At 46.4% G+C, this 20,875-nt stretch overlaps 1 protein-coding gene and 1 long non-coding RNA gene across 6 annotated transcripts in view; one reads left to right on the forward strand and one right to left on the reverse strand.

The window, feature by feature from the left end:
* Positions 1–20,875, reverse strand: part of PRKCE (protein kinase C epsilon) — a 497,042-nt gene that overhangs the window by 260,511 nt on the left and 215,656 nt on the right. The gene's annotated exons all lie outside the window — the stretch shown is intronic.
* On the forward strand, positions 4,978–17,987 carry LOC132661911 (uncharacterized). 2 transcript variants are annotated; one of them, XR_009602447.3, is made up of 3 exons: positions 4,978–5,133; positions 5,800–5,901; positions 17,900–17,987. It is a non-coding gene; the product is annotated as an uncharacterized LOC132661911 (long non-coding RNA). The 2 variants fall into 2 exon arrangements; XR_009602448.3 differs by lacking the exon at positions 17,900–17,987 and adding an exon at positions 6,261–6,390.

Genomic DNA, 20,875 nt, shown 5'->3' on the forward strand with positions numbered 1-20,875 from the left:
ACAGTAACAAAAACAATTATTTTGTAAAGCCTGTGTTATGTGTGTATATTCATATCCTGGGGAATAACTTTTGAACTAAGATGGTATTTCACTCCAGGCTGGGCATCCTTGAAGGACCACTTATTTGCTGGTTTCTTTAAATGAAGTCCCTCTAAATTCCTTCCAATCAATCCCCTTGGGCTTTCAAGACCACTGAAAACATGACTTTATTGCTAGTGACTTGCACTGAAAAAAACACACGGAAGTAAAATCATTTAGGTTAGCATTTCCCCAACTCGATTATACTCTTTGGAGCTCTATTCCTGCAGGAACCTCCTGGAGAAAAGACATGGTTCTGTGGTCAAATAAGCAGGAAACTGCATGTTATATATGCCCATCTGGGAAAGTCACTGTGAATGTCAGCCTATAAAAGGCCTGAGGAGTCTTGCAGCAAGAAAACTCTCAGTTGCTTATTCTAGCACTATCCAAACTTACGTGACCACAGAGCCCACTGGCCTCCAATTCCCCCATTTAATACCTACAAACCCTACAGATAACACGTTGGATATTAGAAACAGATGAATATTTGAGTTAACTAACAACTAACCCTTGAGTTAGTATTTCTATTCCTTACTTGGGTCTGGGGTTCTTCTGGGTTCTTCCAAAGTCTTTTCCTAGCCTCGCTTCCAGACCTGTTCAGTCATGGCCCTTTGTCGAGGCCTTCCCCAAGCTCCACATGCTCCAAGAAGGCTCCCTGACCTCACACCTCTCCAGCCCACAGTGACCACCTCCTTGATTACCTGATCTTATTCAATCAGCACCTACTGTCAGCACAAATCGCTTGCCTTGAGGACATTGATCCAAATATCCTGATTTTTTAGCTATTATTTCCTGATTCTTTCATTTCTATATATTTTGGCTCTCCAAAGAGACTTGAAGCTACTTGGGGGCAAGAGTCTTCCTGCTTAACTACAGCCACTTAGTGCAAGATGGATTGGGCATCCAGCAGGCCTTAGCAAATGCTTGTTGACAGAATTATGTCTATTCATGCACCCATATTCTAACTGTTGCAAATTTCAGGGGTGAGAAACGGATGGTTTCCCTAGAAGAGCTATGAACTGGCTTCTCTCGTGTACCATGAACCATCAAAGATCAATCTCAGCGTTGTTTCCTGAGCCACACGTGGTCACATCAGTCACTACTCCCCTGGCAGAAGCCCCAACTCTGACCCAAATTCCTGGGGGTGAGAAAGACTTGATTTTCTTCAAGCTGGAGTGACTTCTCAGTTAAGTTCATAAGTCAAAATTCCCAACAATTATGGGACCCACAGCCCCGTGCTTCTTTCCTGGGAAATACCACTGCAGTATCCTAAGGCAAAGGCAGCCATGTGTTCTTATAAAAAAAGAACCATTTGCAAAATGACTGATCTTAAACTCTGAAGTCACTGTACTCTTTTATAATGTGTCTGGCTGAACTTCAGGGTTTTACAGACATTGTGTTGTGAGCTCCATCACAAATCGAGGCCTGTGAGGTGCAAACTTCTAACGATTCAACTGCATTCCCATGGTCCTCAGGGGGCTCTCATCTTCTGCCCTGAGACTCTGACTTAAAAAGACAAATCTGGGCAAAAACAGGGGAGTCTCTAAAATACATAATGGGAAATCTAAATACCTTGTACAAATCAACTGTGCGCTCACTTCATTGTCCCAGAAGCTGTTTTCTTTCCATTGTAAGTTGTTAAAAAAAAAACCTTAAAACTCCACAAAGCTTTAAATAAATAGCCTTGGTTTCTAGAGTAAAAAATAGACTGATCTCCTCCTGAATGATAATGTGATAAAAATATCAGTAATAACTGATTTTTGTAAATCAATTGTTTTCTAAAAGGCATAATAGTCTTCCCAAGAAGGCTTCCACTGCATTTAAATCCTGAAAGTGTTAAATGAACAATATGTGAACCAGTTAATATCATTGTCTGGGTGAAAACATTACTAGGTCTGAACATTTGGAATTCAGCAAGAAATATTTTAATATTCTAAGCCACTAATGCTTTGCTTGTCCCCATCTCGATCCTCAAGGTGTCAATCAGGAATACTTGGAACGTTGTTTGCAAGCACAGTTCAAAATAAGCTTTGGATTCTGCATCAATTTCTGTATCTCAGAAATACCAATATGATTTCAGGTAAAATGAAGTTCAAATATATTCGGTAGGTTCTGGTGGATCAGACTGTTTTGTATCGTTCAGGACTTTGCCCAAATGCTGACCCTTCAGAGTCCTTCCCAGGCTTCCCCAGCTAAAGCACCCCCAGCCCATGCACACGCAGGACTTGGTTCTAGACCACATCAACTACCTGATTTTATCTCTCAAAGTCCTTACGGTACCCACACAGCCCTTCTTGTCTGTTAAATGTTTATTGCCCACCTCCCATCAGTAGAAAATAATCTGAAAGATCTTGCAGTCAAGTCCTCTGCCTGGTCCAATGCTGTCCCCAGTGCCTAGGCCTAGCAGCATCAATTTGTAAACCACTTGCATTAAAAAATGTTTAACTTCATTGTGACAAAATGTATATTAGTGTGTATTAATTTAATCATCTTTAAGTGTACAGTTCAGAAGCATTAAGGACGTTCACTTTATTGTGCAAAGCATCACCACTCTCTATCTCCAGAACCTTCTCATCTTCCCAGACTGAATCTGTACCCATTAAACACTGATTCTCCATTCCCCCCTCCCCCCTGGCAACCACCATTCTACTTTACGTCTCTATGAATGTGACCACTCTAGGTACCTCATTTAAGTGAAATGATACAAGATCTGTCCCTTTGTGTCTGGCTTATTTCACTTTGCATGATGCCCTCAAGCTTCATCCTCACTGTAGTCTGTACCAGAATTTCCTTCCTTTAGAGGCTGAAGAGAATCCCATCGTAGACATATACCACACCTTGTCAATTCATTCATCTGTCAACGGACAATTGAATTGTTTCCACCTTTTGGCTATTGTGAATAATGCTGCTCTCAACAGCAGTGTACAGAGATCTGCTCAGTCCCCTGCTTTCAATTCCCTAGGGTGTCCATTTGACGGCAGAACTGCTGAATCTTATGGCAGGTTCTAGGTTTAACTTTCTGAGGAAATGTCATGCTGTTTTCCACCTGCTTCCAACTTCTCCTCATCAACACTTGTTGTTTTCCGGGTCTGTTTTTGTTTTTCGCATTTTGGGTTGTCAATTGCCTTTTACTTGCACCAACAGTTCCTCCTTATGTCTGCTGTTGATTAATGGATCTAATGAGAACAACCTTTGCATGTGACTTGGCGTACCACCTAATGCATACATAGGCAGCAGTCACAAGCCGCTAAACAAAAATAGTTTAACTTCCACAGCTCAGCCTGAGCTAATTAGCACAGGATTACTTCTGAATACTTAGACTCACCTTACACTATACCTGTCAGCAAGTCCAAGTAAAGAGAACCACCTGCTGGGTAGCTTTCTCCCCATACTAGTATCAAACAGCCCCGATGAACAGCAAGCGGGACCTCAGGCAGGAGCTGGTCTGTTCAGCACTAACTTCAGGCCTGTCCCTTCTGGACAAGCATGAAGGGGCCTCTGGAAATGGTGTGGCATGGGCCATCAAGACTTGGAGGGAAAAAGGAGTGGAGATTACGGCCATCTGAACGCAACTACCTGGCTTTATCTTTGCCCAACACTCTGAGAGCCTATAAACATCAGCAGGAAAAAAGTTTAATTTCTAGACATAAAATGTTCAGAGCTATGTGACCTCTGAGAGAATATGGCCATCTGAGAAAACTATTTCCTGCAACTCAAATCTAGGCTTTGGGGGTGAGGCTGCCTGCGAAGGCTCAGTCTTCCACTCCAAATGACTGTGTATCAGTCTTTCCTGCTGGAGAGAAAAGGCTGTGGCCTACCTACACACATTGCCATATCCCTTGGCAGAGGCCCTGACACCCATCTGGGAATAAATACATATTTCTTGAAGCAATAAATGTATGGATGACAAGTCTAAGAAAACTGGGGGCTTTCTGGTTCCAAAGGTGAGAGAATGTTGCCTTCCTGGTACTTTCTACCCCAACTGTTGCCTTTCTCAAGAACTAGGCCTCAGTGTCCCAAAAGACCCAAGATAACGGTCCTTCACAGAAATCCCTGTAACTGTCACAGCCTCACGTGAGTTTATGGTCAAGACAGGCCTCCTCTATTCCTGCGTTGCCTCTATTCCTGAGCCAGCCCTCAGGAATACTAATCTGGTTAGAATAGTTTTCAATCCCCAGTCCGTTTTTATGCCCCACTCCTGTGTCTCCCACAGCAGTACCTCTTTCCAACAATAACAACAGTTGTGGCGATAATGACAGAAACAACCAGCTTCCTTTATTGCTTTATGGTTTACATAGGGCCTTCAACTGCATTAGTTTATTTGACTTACGGTATAACCTGACAGGAAAACCAAAGGGAAACTGGATTTACCAAAGGTATGTGAGGAATATATGGTAGAACCAAGTTTCTAGATTCCAAACACTCACTCCTCTTTCTTGTTAGTGGCTTCCTATTCCTTAAATACTACCCAAGCACATACTAATCTCAAGACCAAAACTCTCATTCTTTAGGAATGTCTTCAATAACCCACTGAGAGGAAAGATGGCTCCCAGTGAAGAGATCCTAACCATACTAATGACTGAGAATGATCTCACATGTTCATGGTTGTTTTAAAATCTGTCCACAAATTCATACTCCTCTCTTCAAAAGGGGGAGCTTACTACCCTCCCTTTGAGTGTGGGCTGGATGGACTCAGTTACTTGCCTTTAATGAATAAAGGAAAATGATGTGTGATTTCAGACACTAAGTCATAAAAGCCCCTGTGGCTTCCTCCTTGCTCTCTCTCGGCTCACTCTCGGTGGGGGAAGCCAGCAGCCATATTGTGACAACACTCAAACAGCTCCACGGACACGGTCACATGGCAAAAAACTGAGGTATCCTGCCAACAGCCATGAAAGAGTGTTTGGGAAGTGGATCCAACAGCCCCACTCAAGCAAAAGGACCAAAAGGAGGAGCCTTGATTCACCGGACCCATGGACACACAGCCTTGAACAGCATTTACCAGGCAGCGTTCTGTGGAAAATCAGTGTTCTACAAGAGGTCTAAAGGTAGGAGGTAAGAGTCTGGGGGATGCTAACATTACATGGATGGATGGATGCATGGATGGATGAAAACAATAGTAATGCCTATATTAGTTAATGGAACTAAAGAACTTGCTAGATTATTTGAGTGTATGTTTAATATAATTTCAGCTATTTCGAAGGACATAATATTACATTTAATGGTACTACCAATCCAGTTAATGGTCATTTTTCTCTCGTATACCCCTGCAGCACATGAAGCTCTGGGCCACAGTGGGTCACTGCTGGTCACTTACAAACACATATATATTTATCTCAGGATTATTTACCAGCTGTGTATATTTTCTCCATAATCCATTCAAATAAAAATGTGTGTCTTTTACTCCTTTGATAAGGGTGTATCAACTCAAAATTGCCTCTTATACAGAAAATACACACATTGTGCTGTTTGCCAGTTTAAAAAAGCCAATGTCTTGATTCAAAGGTATAAATTCGATATATATCCAAAGCCAGGGAAGGGGAATACAGAAAAGAAGCTGAAGGGGGAAAAAAAAAAAAAAAGCATTCAGGGGGTCGTTCACACTATCCTTGAAGCAGGATAAAAAGGTGAGACTCCCAGGAGACGGGATGGAGCAGAAAGGTGCTTGAGCCCCTTGTCAGCTATGGAAAGCCCGTGACTTTCAAATTTCTTCCCTTGCAGCCTGTGTAGACCACCTGTAGGCAGGATGGGGAGGACTACGACCACTTAACCCACCGGCAAGAGCTACATGCATCAGAAAGAGGCTACCATGACTCAGACGAGGTAACGGCGCTGGGCACGGGGCAGGGGCAACACCCAGGTAACAAACACACCTTTGTGGCCGACTGCCCCAGCTCAGGCATGTCTAGGACAGCCATCCTAAAGTGCTGGGACTCTGTCAAGTGCCTTTGATACCTGAGGCCTTCCTCGTGGACACATATTCACGCAGAGAGCCTCAGCCATGGCCCAAACACCAGCTCCTCTGGAACCCTTGCCCATGCCCTCACCTTTCCATATTAGTGGCTCCATCCTCCGGGCCCCACAGTGCTTCTGTACCCCCGTAGCTCATCTTGCCAAGACAACCCCTAGTTCCCTGACCCACTGGGATGGGAAGCATGCCCTCCTCCGCTTGGGTTTCCCAGCCCTTAACAGAGCAGAAGGGCTCCGTAAAATCTGACTCAGCTGAGATGGAAAAGCTTACATCATCCACCCTGCATGCCTTGAGAGTGACTTCTACCAAATGATGAATAAAACATGATCACTTTGCATAAATTCAGAGAAGCATTTTTCCCCTAACCAAACTGAGGAAGTAAAGAATGAATTAGGCTTTCCTCGTGTCCTACAGTTACTCTTCTTAAAATCACCACATGGCTGTCTTTCTTGGTCCCGGGCACCATTTACCCACACAGTCTGAGGTCAGTCAAATGCCATCAGAGCACCCGGAGACAGCCAGGCCTACTCTCACTGCAGAGTAGGAGCTTTAGGAGAAAGTCCACCGTTTCCATGGAAACTCCCCAAAGCGCTTGTCCCCAGCACGGGGCTCACCGCCGCTGGGGAGCTACCGTCGCGGCTGTCTGCGTTCTGGAGGAACACAACAACACCCTGTTGTGTGACCGCGAGTGAAGATGAACCAGAACAGAAATCACCTTGTGAAAACACACCCAATCCACACCCTTTATGCTGCAGAAATTTTATTTCTTGGCAGACCTTCTCCTCAGCATGCGGCCAAACCCTTACAACTTAATGCCGTTGACACGCACCTCTGTCCGTCTAAGTTCTTGAGTTTACCCAGACCCAGACAGGAGCACGGATAATGGGATTGGGCCCACTTTGAAAATGGTCAGGATTTTTCCCCTTCAGGGGAAAGTGGTCACATCATCTTACTGTGTGCCAGGCGATGGGGAGAGTGTCTCACATACACGGCTGAGTCTGTATTCGCATCAACTCTGAGTACTGGCATTACCCCCACCCCGGGCTTAAGGAAAGCAGCTGGCACCCTGAGGAAGGTGAGAAAGCCACCCCCCCCCCCCGTCACCCAGCCAGGCTGCCTCACCTCAGAGGATTCCTCCACGTTACTACATGGCACTAACTCTCACGCATTCCAGCTATACTTCCTCTTAGGCTTATCCTATTAATTTTTATCGTTCCCTCTACTGAATGCTTAACTTCCTCTCTCTGAAGAGGCCTCTACCTGGCATTAACCAGATATTCATTGCTCAGCAAAGTAATTAGTTACCTTAATCTTCCTTTATCATCAAACCTACGTCCTTAATCCCTCGGCATAAGTTCCAGGCTCCCCCCAGCGGTTCTAGATCTGAATGCTGGCAGGCTGAAGTCTGAGCCCTAAAAGAAACCTTCAAAAACAGATACCATTAAACTCTCATCACCAAACAGCAGGTATCGACAGAACAACTATTATGCACAGATCCTGTGTGGTAACATGCATGGGCTGCAGAGGAGGGGAGGGGTGTTCATTTGGACAGCGTGTGAATGCCCACTCTAGGTTACCTCTTTAAAGACATACATTTGTATTCTTTTTACAAATGAACAGACTGAAGTTAAAGACTTCTTCACCTGGAAGCAGAGAGGCAGGATTATGGCCCTAGAGCCTGGGCGCTCCCCCCACCCTCATGCTGTTTGGCACAGTGCTAAAGTATCCTAGGGCATACACAGAACAAGCCAGTTCTAGGCTTCGAGCTTCAGCCTGGCTGTTGAGCAGAAAGTGGACCCACAATTCAAGTGAGTGTTTGCAGAGGGATGAATGGCTGTCTGAACAGAAGGGGCCCCTGAGGCAGGAGGAGATGGGCTTCTGGGGAGGCCCTGGGCAGAAAAGACGTGAGCCAGCTGTGATGAGGGAGACAGAGGCTGCTCTTGAAGGACAACGTCACCTCAGAGCCCACAGCACATTGACCCCACAGGATGGCGGGGTCATTCTCATGGGCCTGTCCTTCCATCACCCACTCGCCACAAGCCTCAGGAGGCACAGGTCACTTCTCTCCTTCCACCACTCCCTTGGTGCCCCAACTCTTCCTTCTCATTCCTCCCTACTTGAACTTTGCTGTGGGCGTGGCCCTCAGGGTTCCATGAGGGATGTAAATTATCAGCCCAAACTGGGGGCCCCCTTTCAACACTTTTCTGGACAGATGAACGAGACTCATGGGAAAGTGGGCAGGAGGCCCCAGGCTGAGTCACGGTGATTTCCTGAATGCCTGGCTACACTGCCTGTGAGAAGTCACCTGTCATCAGCAAGCCAGGCCAGCGGGGTGAGAGGGTGCATTAGCGACTCCTATGCATTTCTGAGCTCTCGGAACCCTCCTGCTGCAAAGACCACAATGATCTATCTCAAAGTCCCCCGCTGGTGCAAGCTACGAGGACAATCCTTCTGCCATCAGCGTATGCTGGTAAATCCACGCGCCATTCAGCAGCCAATGTTGCTCAAGCACACACCACTCTTGCCTCTGTCTAAACGAAAACATGCTGAAGTCTCCAGAAAGCCTTGCTGCTGGACTCTCAGCCACCTTCGGAGCATCTTTTTGAACCAGGTGGGCGCTCAGAGCACACAACCCAAGTGTACTCCACAAACAGAGCAGATACGCAACCACCCCATCCTCCCAAACTCACCTTCCACGCCAGCTTGCCTGACCTCCTGCTTTTCCACCTCTGCATTTTACATTTGACCTTCCCTGTTTCTAACATCCCCCACCCCCTTCACTACTTCTTTGAAAAAACAAAGCTTCAAATGTCTGGGGAGCTCCCACGTGCTCTGCACAGTGCTGGCACATAAGAGAAAGACGAGGACCAGCAGCATGCCATCCAATGAGCTCATCGGTCCACACGGACAGACGTGGGCCATGAAGGGGCCCAGTAAATGCCCACACGTGCCACAGGGCTGAACGCAGGCAGTCCCCTCTCTCTGGGGAGGTGCACAGAACCTGAGTGGAACAGAGACTTTGCTGTGCAGGCAGCAGCAGCAGTGAAGGCCTTCTGGACAACAGAACTATCAGCGAACAAAGCATGAAGCCAGCAAGGCACAGGGTATATCTGAGGACCTGCTTAGTCAGAGAGAAGAGTTTCCAGAATGACAGACAAGGCTGCAAATGGAGACCAGACGTCGACTGTGAAAGGCAGGGCCAATGGAAGGAGTCAGTCTTTATCCTCCAGGCAACAGGAAGATAGCAAAGAATTTTCGAGCCATAGTGCTGTTTCGTGGGGATGGGTGTGACAGCGGCACTGAGTAGGAGGCCTGCAGGTGGGAGCCACCAGAAGGAACCTGCTCAGATGCTCTGAGACACCTGCCGGTGAGGGGCACCTGGGCTCTCACCGTTGCCATGGGAACAGAAAAAAAGGATCGACGACGCATGCAAATGGCTTTTTTAAGGAAAACGATGTTGTGACGGTGCTGAGAGCAGTAGAGAGAGAACAGTCAACAAGGACAGTGATGTTCAGAGTGGACACTTCTGTTTTGGGGGACTTGGACTTTAAACCCTTTTCTGTCTCGGAAAAACCCTCCCCACCCCCCCACCCCCTAGTCACATGCTTCTTGATGGAAGGCAGAGCCCATATCTTCTAGAAAAGTTGAAGGAGACAGACTGTCCTCTCCCCCTCCCCTTGGCAGCCATTGTTCAGAGGTATGACCTCCCCCAGATGGTCCCACCTGGACTTCGAAACTCAAGGGGTGACAAGGACATAGGGACAGTTTAGGATTCAGTCCCAGAGGAGGCATCCAGCAGCAATCAGGGCTGGATCCAGGGCCGTGATCAAGCCAGAGAGCTTCTGTGGTTCAACTTGGGCCGGGCTTCCTGTGGTCTGGCAGAGCATGGCTCTCCAGCCATGTTGCAGCCTAGAGATTCCTCAGTTACTCAACGGGCCCTTAACAGATGCCTTTAGTCAGAATCATACTGATAAAAATATCAAATCCAATCCATGCTCTGGGCCCCTCCTCAAAGCCTTTGTCCCCATACACCCAGATGGCACAGCCTCTTGTCCTGCTGAACCCTTCTAGCTCCTCTGAACACAGACGCTCACCAGGTAACCCCTTTGTGCTCACTTCTATTAGCCAGTGTTCTACTGACTAGACTGCAGGTGCAGCCAGGACAGAGCCCACATCTTTTTTTTTTTTGAGGGTGGGGAGGGGCAGAGGGAGGCAGAATCTTAAGCAGGCTCCACGTTCAGGGCAGAGGCCGACATGCAGCTCGGTCCTCCGACCCCGGGATCATGACCTGAGCCGAAATTAAGAGTCCCACTGAGCCACCCAGGCGCCCCCCACGTCCTCTCTTAAACTTACTTCTGTGGTCTTGCTCCACTCCACCCAGCAAAACCTGGCCCACTCCCACACTAGCACAGCACTGTGGGTAGGAAAGGCACTCTGGATACACCTACAGAGGGATATGAAGTTCATTTATTCACTCTGGGCAAAATCTGAAAAGCCTCTCACAGGAGTTAAAAGTCCTTAATGCTGCAATGTTTGGAAAATTTTGTAAAAATATTGAGAGATAAGGTAGAGAAATAAGAGGGCTGCTAGAGTAACATGAAAATATATTTAATGATAATTTTTGCCTCAAAATAATCCAGGGGAACAAAGAAATGGGTATAAGTATAGATTCAACGAGACTGGCCGTACATGAATGGATAGCTCGAGTTAGGAATAGGCACATGGGGATTTATTTTCCTATTCTCTTTAGTTTTGATGTTGAAATTTTCTATAATAAAAACCTTAAAAAGGTTCAAGATATCAAAATTAAATGGCTATCCATGAGAGTCTAAGCATGAACAGAGAGGGGATTGAAATCTCCCGTGACCAGGTAATAATTGCTCAGGACGGATAGTGAGCAGTGAGCTCCATGTTTTTAGGAAAAGCTTGGATTTAGTAATAATGCAAAAACTTCCATTTATTAAAGAGCTTCCAGGGGTAGAGGTGGGGGAGAGTGCTTCAGTAATGGAATCAGCATGGAGGGATTTCAGCCCAAAGAGCACACAAGGGGGAAGTGGTGGTGATAATACCCACTGTGCAGTGCCTACAGTTCCCTGCCCCATTCTGGTCCTGGAGGAGAATGACTGATACCCGTGATTTACCTTTGTATACATAAGAAACTGCCATCCATCCCATAATGTCAGGTGCAGTGAATCAGAACACGTAAAGATATAAGGAGTCAGAAACATGCTCTTGACTGCAGAGACGTAACTTCCACCTTTCACCAAACTGATTGAATCTTATAAATCCTATGTCCCCGTTCCTGGGAAAGCTGCATATAAATCTACTTAGGGCCCGGCAGACTGACTTCTTATGGAAACCCACCTAGTGCTCAGAAAGAGAGGTGTACAGTCAGATTTTTCAAAAACCCAGTGCATTATTTCAGTGCTTCGACTGAAACTTCAAAAAGGGCCAGCTTGAGAATGACACGCCTTTGCCACAGATGACCTCTGTGTCAGATGGCAGAAAATTAAAATCAGTGGAAGATGAATTGTAAGATAGAAGTCCATCTCTGGAAGGGTCTCCTCTTACCCTCTTCTGCATCACCATAGTTTTAGAAGGTGCTTACCGACTACATTTACTGCTGGTCCGACCCTCATTTCCATCTCTGGCATTTTGCCATCATCCTGGCTGCAAATTCCTCTAAGCAGGGGTCTGCCTTCCCCTGCCCTCAGCTGCAGCTGTCACTCACAGAGGTCCCCTACACTCACCCACCTCCCCCTCTTCTACCCAGGACACTCACTGGAGACTCTGAGCTCCCTCTCCTGCTGACCTTATATTCCTTGAGCTACATGCAATTCCCTCCCTGCACCACCACCTGCTTCTGTAACAGATCAACACACAAGATGTGGCCTATCACTGATTAACACTTTATTATTGTTGTAACTTCTCCTAGCGATTACAAGGCTACTTCCTTAGAGGCCCCTAAACGTGCCATCTGGGTGCCTAAGGGAATCTCCTCTGTCCACACAGGCTCATTTCACCTAGGTGGGTGAATGTCCCCTCCTTTCCGGTTCTCCTTGAAGGGAAGAGGGCCATCCTCCCTTTAGGATATCCTATCATTTCGATGGTAAATGTTCCTGATCGAGGCTACAGAGAAGGTTCAGTTCCTTGGAAATAAAATAAACCCCTCCTCCAAGGTACTCCCTTGCTTCCTCTTTGAATTAGCGGGAATGTGTGTTTCTCACATATGTTGGGGAACACTACTTCTACATCTCTTAAAAGCAGGGCTTTCCCTGTGACCGAGTTGGGAGAAGCTTGCATTCTGTATTCTCACTGAAGAGAGATTCACACACATATTAGTATAGTAAAGACTACAATTAGGACTGTAATGTATCATTTCCCCTAATAGCATCCAGTGAGATTAGAATTCTCTAGAACTCTCCCTTGGGATATTGCAGCTACAGCTTAATAGTCCCAAAGAAGCTAAGCAGAAGCCAGAGGGCAAACCTGTGGCCTTTCCTGCTTTTAACTCCTTGCTGTCTGTTATCTGGAGTCATGAACACACAACCCCCAGAAAGATTCATGATGATTCCCTGCCCTGGCTATAACCTCATTTCTGTCCACATCAGCTGACTCTGAAAATCAAGGCCCATTTCTACTGACCATCAAGCACGGAGGATACAAAGGATTGGTTTTCAGCACACATGCTACCCTCCTCCCAGCATGCCCACCTGTCCTGAAGGGGATGGAAAGCCAGAACTACATCTCCCAGATATCTCATGGCTAAGGTTCCAGCTGTGAGTTCAACGTGGCCATTCAGATGTACTGTTAGGAAATTTGGAAAGCAAGAGTGAGGCAAAGGCCATAGTTCTCTGTCGCCGCTCCTTCCACAGCAAGAAAAGTCCAAGAGGCACTAGGTTCTTCTATGATGGTTTTAGCCAAGGTTCCAGCATGCAGGTGCCAGCTTCATGGGTGTCAGGAGGCAGGACTAAAACACCCATGTGCTGGTGCAGATCACAGCAGTGTGGCCTGGTTTTGATAGAGGCAGCCTCTCAAGCATCGAAGTGCCAGTGTGGTCCTGGGGAGGTTGCTCCATCACTGTGGAAGAGGCAGCAGCTTCCTTGGTGGTCCAGCTCTTTAGCATGGCTTTGGGACACTCAGTCCTGAAACCTCCACCTGGAGAACTGTGTCATCAGAACTCTTAATAATTCAAGCCATTCAATTCCCTGCAATAAATCCCTTCCTCCTGGAGTTTGCTATGGTGGATTCTGCTTCCTGAAATTGAACCTTGATCCATACTCCAGCTCCGTCTGTGTTCTTGCAAGGATGACCCAACCTCTCAGTCGCACTGTGATGGCTGTGGGATTCTAAATAGTCATGGTCTATGTTCCATCCAGGAAGGAAGCCTCCTATATGGCTGACTGTGGGGAAAAATGCTGAAAACCTGAAAAGCTGGCCTTCTGCAACCAAGTATGCGTCCTGGGTCAGTTCAATATAGATGTCTGCCTCCCAAGCAAGTAATGATGCCAAAACTCCTGGAGTGGCAACTATATGTTGGATGCCACCAGAGGTGGAAACCACGTAAAGCCCAGGCAGCGGAGTTTACCGGAAGGAGCAATATACCTGGGTTCTAACTGCAACCTATGCCATTTAAACTTTGTGAGTTGCAGACCCCCCTGTTCTGCCCCGTGGGGACAGTGACATCATCCACCTCAAGGGGAGACAGGAAGGAAGAGTAACCTGAAAGATCTTTGGGCAGTAGGCAGTAGGCGAGGCGAGGGGTGTGGAAGGGAAGGGGGAAGGGTGGTGATGGGAGACAGGGGCGAGTATTATTATTTTTGAAGGATGGCATTTATTACTACTAATTATTATTAGGATCCAGAAATCATAACCAAGAAAAGCATATTTTCCATACTTTGAAATATACTGGCTAAATCTTTAATACTCATAACTTTTCAGCACATTGGCATTTAGAGACAAAATGTTATGAACCTTATAAAAAAAAAATCAGAGCACTAAAGTGCAATGCTTCCTTTAGATTACAGCCAAGCATTGGAAAGGTTTTTTTTTTTTCAAAAATCATCTAATTTCAATGGTACTATTAAGACCCATCACAGGGTTACTATTTTCAGGTCAGTTATCCTTTTGTGCTGTCCCACAAGTTGGCTGGAATATTTCCTGTACCTCTGTGGCTCTGGTTTTTTGTTGTTGCTATTGTTGTTTTTGTTTTTAAGCAAGAATCATTCCTGTTTCTTCAGTTTTTGACACAACAGGAAATCAATATGGCAGGTTTCTCTCACCACTAGCCTTAAAATGCCATGACCCCTTGAAGCAAATCCTCTTGACACAATCTCAAAGTGCTGCTCTAAGATAACAGAGAGCCACAAGGCAAGGGGTTCTCGGGAAGAAATAGACTAACAGGCAGGAAAGCAGGCAGTGGCCAGACCAAGGGGAAGGAGCTCCGTGCTGTCAGTGTGTAGCAGAGCAGTGGGTTAGGAATTGGGACAAGTGACAGAAGGGGACCGAGAGTCATGTAGCCAGAGCTCCCTGGGCTGAGGACAGTTCTGCAATCAACTCACCATGCATTCCAGGACCCAGAACAGAAGTCAGCCACAGTGTGGAGCCCAGAGCCCATGGGCTACGGCAGGTAAGGGTTATACCTGCCAGCAAGAGCTGGGTCCATCAAAAGAGGCCAAGGAAGGCCCCTGGGGAGGTCCCTGATCAGGGAGTCCTGTGGAAAGGATCCAGACCCTAAAGAGGGGGTGGGCCCAACACTCTCTCCACACCCGATTCTTGCGCTTATGTTACCAAAAGTCTTCAGTAAGACAAAACAAAACACATAACTCAACAGGATTCCTTTAAGGTTCCTTAGTGCATTTAACAGAGGATTTAGCTTTTTAAATGGTCTTACACATAACATTTTGGGAAAATAACAAAAATCAAACAAAAAACCATAAATCTACGGATTTTTTTAAACCATAAAACATTTCACACTGCAAAATGAAATCCTAGGAGGTGCTCTAACCCTAAAATATTCACTTTAGGATGTTTGAAGTGTTTGCTCTAACCATGGAACTAAACCCCATTTGTTGTCAACGACAGGCAAAGAAATCAGACTAGGGGATGATTGTGCAGTGCTGAAAGAGCAAGCAGGTCCGATGCAATCAAAGGGATACATGAATCCATGTAGATTAACTGCTTTTTAAAATGAAGTTGACTAGATTTGCTTTGTGTATAGGGAGACATGTTTTAAAATACATGCAGCCACTTTCTACAATCCAATTAACGGCAACAGCTTTATCCAAGGACACTAAAGAGTTAGTTGCAAATATAAATGTCCCAAGCAGAAGGGTTCTGCAAACAGGGCTGCCTAAAGACAGCTTTGCTGTATTCTCTCAGATCCAAAAAAAAAAAAAAAAAGGGGGGGGGGGGGAGGGTGGGGGTGGGGAGCTTTGTTAGGTCCTTCCCTCCAGACACACACATCATTTTATTTGGAAGTCACATGGTGTGATTAAATTTAACTGGGTGGAGCAGTGGAAAACCACAGTATTAACAACACAATTCTTTTTGAGGAGAGATTCTTTCTGCCAAGTGCAAAGGAGATAATTCCGAAAGTGGTGAGCTGCTAAGAACTACTTTCTGCATTTTTTAAAATCTAGAGGTACCAAGATAGAAGATCTCTGCTCATTATGGCACTGCTTCTAATAACTGAATCCAGGGAGGGACCTGGGTTTTCATCATTTGGGCTCATGGTGGGAAAAAAAAAAAATCATAGCCCATATAGGAGAGATTAGCCGCTTACATAACTTATGTAAGTTAATATCTGTGCGTGTCCATGTGCCCAGTTTCTGGAAGGTTACAGAAGAAGTAAACAGAAGTCATCTCTGGAGAATAGAACAGATTGGGGGAGGAGTGTCTTTCCCTGTCCAGTTTACACCCTTCTGTCCTAGCTGAATTTTTATGCTAAGTATTACTTTTATAATTAGAAAAACTAGCCACGAACACATGCTTAAAAATCACTTTAAGAGCCCACAGGCCAGGAATCCTAGAAAGCTCAGTGTGAGCCCTGCTCAGTCACCAGGAAGCTATAAAGGTAGAAAGGCTCTACAGCTGTAACACTCTGCACAGTTTCCAGGGCATACACTGTCTCCCTTTATTCCTGTAACACTGTCACTGGCATCAAGACAAGACACTCCAGAGACCGTGACTGCTATTTAACCCATAAAGAAATGGAGGTGCTGAAGACTAAGTGTCCTTCCCGGGGCCACAGGAGCTACAGTCAGGGAAGCTGCACTTGAACCCAGGCCGCCTTCATCACCGCCATCCTGTCTTTATTCTGGAAACCTTACACAGGTCACTTCTGGGTCTTGGTCTACCCGTTAATAAAATGGAGACATTATCATAGGCATCCTTGCAACAAATGAGTAAACAGTATCTTATTTTACTAAAGACACAACTGAACTCAGGTCAAGTAACTTGCCCAGTGACAGACAGCACTTGAACCCGGAAACCCTCTCACTCCATTTCCTGGCTGCTATTCCAGCCACCTCTCCCGATTGTCCCTTCCACCTACAACAGGGCTGGTTTCAGGCCCCCAGATGTTCACAAACAGTCTTGACTTGCAAAAGCAGGTGTCCTAGAACGTGCATGGCAGGGACAAGGGCCGATAAACCGTCCACAGAGCCACCCACTCTCAAGGCATTTGCCTAAAATCTGCTCCATGCCCCAGAAGGCCTCGAGCAAGCTCACGGATTCCAAGTTGCTCTGCGGGAAGGGAGAAAATAAACTTCGGCTCTGCAGAACACTGACAATTAGGGAAGCAACTTCCAAGGAAAGATTCCCAGGACCTTTCCCCAAAGCCAGAGCTGCACATCTCTCCAGGAGATGCTGGGGAGAATGATGGTCTCCCACCCACTCCCATGCCTGAGCTATGCCCCGACCTCCAGTGCCCACTACGGTTGTGCAGAAACGGACATGCCAGCCCAGCCCGCCCTTCCCCAAGGTGTGACAGGGAGAGAGGCCAAGTCCCTCCTAAGGTACGGAGTAGAAACGATCCGTGCAGGGAGGGAGACGGCATTACAGTCATACGGGCTCACTTTCAGCGCACGCCATGAGAACAGCTATCAATGCATGAAAAATACAGTATAAATTTAACTCCTCCTGCCCAGGAAAAGCAAAACCCCATCCAGAAGAGCCAGGAGGAGGAGTCCATCAGAATGGCCAAGGCAGAGGGAAGTAACTCCATCTGTAACCCTAACACACAGGGAGCTCACCCCAGGAACCTTCCACACACGTGGCCTGGCTCCCTTGGGGCATCAGCCACTGGTCACCGCTCAGGAGCCTGTAACAGGCCTGGGGCCCTCACCCACACCCTGGGGCCAGCCGGGGGTCGTCCCTGCAGGGCCCTCAGAGTCCTGTTCCAAGTGCCCCGCAATTGCTCTGCAGCTCCAATCAACGCAAACTCAACATTCAGTTAATCTCTACAAAATCAAAATCCCTACTTGGCTCTGTTCATGAGCCATCTTTTAGGGAAGCCCCCACGTGGCCGGCTGAAATGCAGCGAACACGCACAATGACCACACAGTGCCTGGCTGCAGCAGTGAGGGGGAATACCTAAGACTAGGGCTGAGACATTCATTTGTATATGTGAGTTGTTTTGTTTTGTTTTGTTTTTCCCCCCACTAAGATTTAAAGCACAGATAGCCAAATAGTTTAGCGGTGACTGGTCATCGCCACACACTGCTGTGGAGTGCGGTTTCTGTCCAGCTCTGGATGAGCCAATGGCAAACCTTTAGATTTCCGAGTGGGGGCCAGCTTTATTAACAACATCCAAGTCCTTCTGAATGGAGCCTGCTTTCCTCCACACAGGTTCGCCCTGCCAGGGGCGATGACAGAAGCCGGAGCTACCCTGGAACCGGCGAATTCAGAGGCGCCACGTGAAGACCTAAGAAGAAAAGTGCAATGCAGGCCCCAAAGGGGCAGGTGGAATCTTGAACTCTCACTCACCAGACAGACACCTTCCATTCATTTTCCTCCTCGTCCTTCTCGTCCATTTGTGGACAGGTCCCCAGGGTCAGAGAGTCGCTGAGTATTAGGCCAGTTTGGGGGGAATGCAGGAAAAGAAAAATGCCCACCAAATATCAAGGTGAGGACAGGCATGCGGGGAAAGGCGATCGATGCCTTTTTATCCCGCAAAGAGAATTTTCTAAACATCGTTTTCCCCCAGTCACTGAACAAAAATCCCCAAGACATCTTTGTATTCTTCGATCCCAGCTGTCATAGGAGGACCCAGCACCACAGAGTAACCCGCCCAACGAAGAAACCCTCAGAGTCCCACAGGCTCAGACTGCTGTGTGACTGACACCGGCAGGGCAAGGGTGTCGCATTAACTCCCACGTGTCCCTTCCCAGCTTCCACATGGTCGTGTGCAATGGGACAGCCCCACCCTGAAAGCTGGAGCCTGCTCTCCACAGAGGAGTAACTGCATCCCCATGAAATACAAAGGAAGTAGGCGAGACAAGTCACCAAAGAGGAGAACCCGCTGTAACAGAGCCATTTACTCTTTAAACGTTAAAAAACATTTACTTATGTTTGGGTTTTGGTTTTTTCTTTCCACAAAAAAAAAAAAAAAAAAAAAAAGCCTTTTCCCTTAGCCAGCCAGACCTGACACATTAGGTTCTTTTGGAAATAACTCAAAAATCCAATGGAAGGCAGGAAAATGCCCCTGCGGAGGCTATGGCATAATGATGCACAGAGCTCCAGAGGTCCTCCAGCTACCACTGAGCTTTTTAGTCTCTGGTTAACAAGCACAGTGGCACACAGCCCTGGGTAGCCTCAGAAAAGCCACTTAGAATTCAATCTTGTTCCCTGCAACACTAGAGTGGGAGATCAAGAAGACGGACATCAGAGCCAGAAGGAAGGGCTCTGTTCAAATCGTGACACTGCCTCTTACTGTGTGACCTAGTTACTTCACCACACCGGGCCTCAGTTTCCTCAACTACAGAAATGGGGATGATAAGAGCATCTACCCCACAATATTGAAATGATTAGATGAACTTATAAAACATATTTAATATACTTCTTGAGATATAGCCAGCACGATGTAAGCATTGGCTATTTAAAAAAAATTTTTTTTGATATTTACTTTTGAGAGAGAGAGAGAGAGAGAGAGAGAGAGAGATACAGAGCATGAGTGGGGGAAGGGCAGAGACAGAACAGGAGACATAGAATCCAAAACAGGCTGCAGGCTCTGAGCTGTCAGCACAGAGCCCGATGTGGGGTTCAAACTCACAAACCAGGAGATCGTGTGAAGTCAGACACTCAACCGACTGAGCCACCCAGGTGCCCTAAGCACTGGCCATTATTAATTAGAATTGCTTAATGCACTGAGGACCTACTGAAGACTGTGAATCCAAGAGCTTTTACATTGCAATAATAACTATATTCATAAATTTCTGACTTGGGTACTTGAGGGTTATTGGTGTTATGCATTATCAAAATATAGTAGTGAGGCCTGGAAATTCTGTCGATTTGAAATGTGTACACCTAGATATTTTTATTTATTTTTTTTTAATTTTTTTTTTTTTTAACATTTATTTTTGAGACAGAGAGAGACAGAGCATGAACAGGGGAGGAGCAGAGAGAGAGGGAGACACAGAATCTGAAACAGGCTCCAGGCTCTGAGCTGTCAACACAGAGCCCGACGCGGGGCTCGAACTCACAGACCGTGAGATCATGACCTGAGCTAAAGTCGGACGCCCAACCGATCAAGCCACCCAGGCGCCCCAACCTAGATATTTTTAAAGGTGTGCACCTAGACTGCCAGATGTGCCCACCCTTTGTTTTTCAGGATGTACGAGGCAAAATTCAAACACGGCGTGTCCTATATATGGATTGCCTTAATTCTGTGGTCTGGCCTCTTCTGGAAGACACTGCATAGAGCAGGAGAAGGTGGGCACATTCAGGTACCAGCTGCAGTCCCCGAAATCTTTAAAGAGCTGTTCTGAGCCCTTAGGATCTAGCTCTCACTTACTGATCCATGAGAATGTGACAAATTGTGCTTCCTGATAGAACTGTATTCAAACCACCATAGTCCTTTGCATCTAGCCAGAACCTACAGACCCAACAGAGACTCTGCTGCGTTCCTTTTCCGAGAGACCAGATATTTACTGCACACCTGCTATGAATGAGCTGCCGTGCTAGACGCTGATATACGTACACTCTCTGCCCTCACGTAGCCATCCAGGCCGATTTCTTTAATCATAAAAATACACATAAAATTATAAATTGAGATAAACGTATGAAGATAAAAACAGGGCTATGAAAGTGTATACTGAGGAGACATAATGGACACTGGCCTTAGCCAATTCTCTGCTGAAGAAGTGACATTCAAAGTGAGACCTCCAGTTTCTGGTAATGGTAGATTAGGTAATGGTAGTTGAGCCAACTGTATCACCAAAAATAATGACCAGATTAAAAAAAAGTCAGATAAAATTATTCTTTAAACCATCGAAAAGTATAGGGATGCCTGGGTGGCTCAGTTGGTTAAGCATTCAATCTTGATTTTGGCTCAGGTCATGATCTCGTGGTCCATGAGATCAAGCCTGTGTCGTCAGGCACTGCGCTGACAGTGTGGAGCCTGCTTGGGATTCTCTCTCTCTCTCTCTCTCTCTCTCTCTCTCTCTCTCTCTCTTTCTCTCTGCTCCTACCCTGCTTGTGTGAGCAAGCTCTCTCCCTCTTTCAAAATAAACAAACATTTGAAGCAAAAAATAAAGCATCAAAGTATAGACAAGATAGTGGTGAAGAACAAGGGAAATTGCAGAGAAATAGGAACACAAGGAGCCA

This window comes from Panthera onca, chromosome A3 (genome assembly GCF_046562875.1).
Source record: "Panthera onca isolate mPanOnc1 chromosome A3, mPanOnc1 haplotype 2, whole genome shotgun sequence".
Taxonomy (NCBI): Eukaryota; Metazoa; Chordata; class Mammalia; order Carnivora; family Felidae; genus Panthera; species Panthera onca.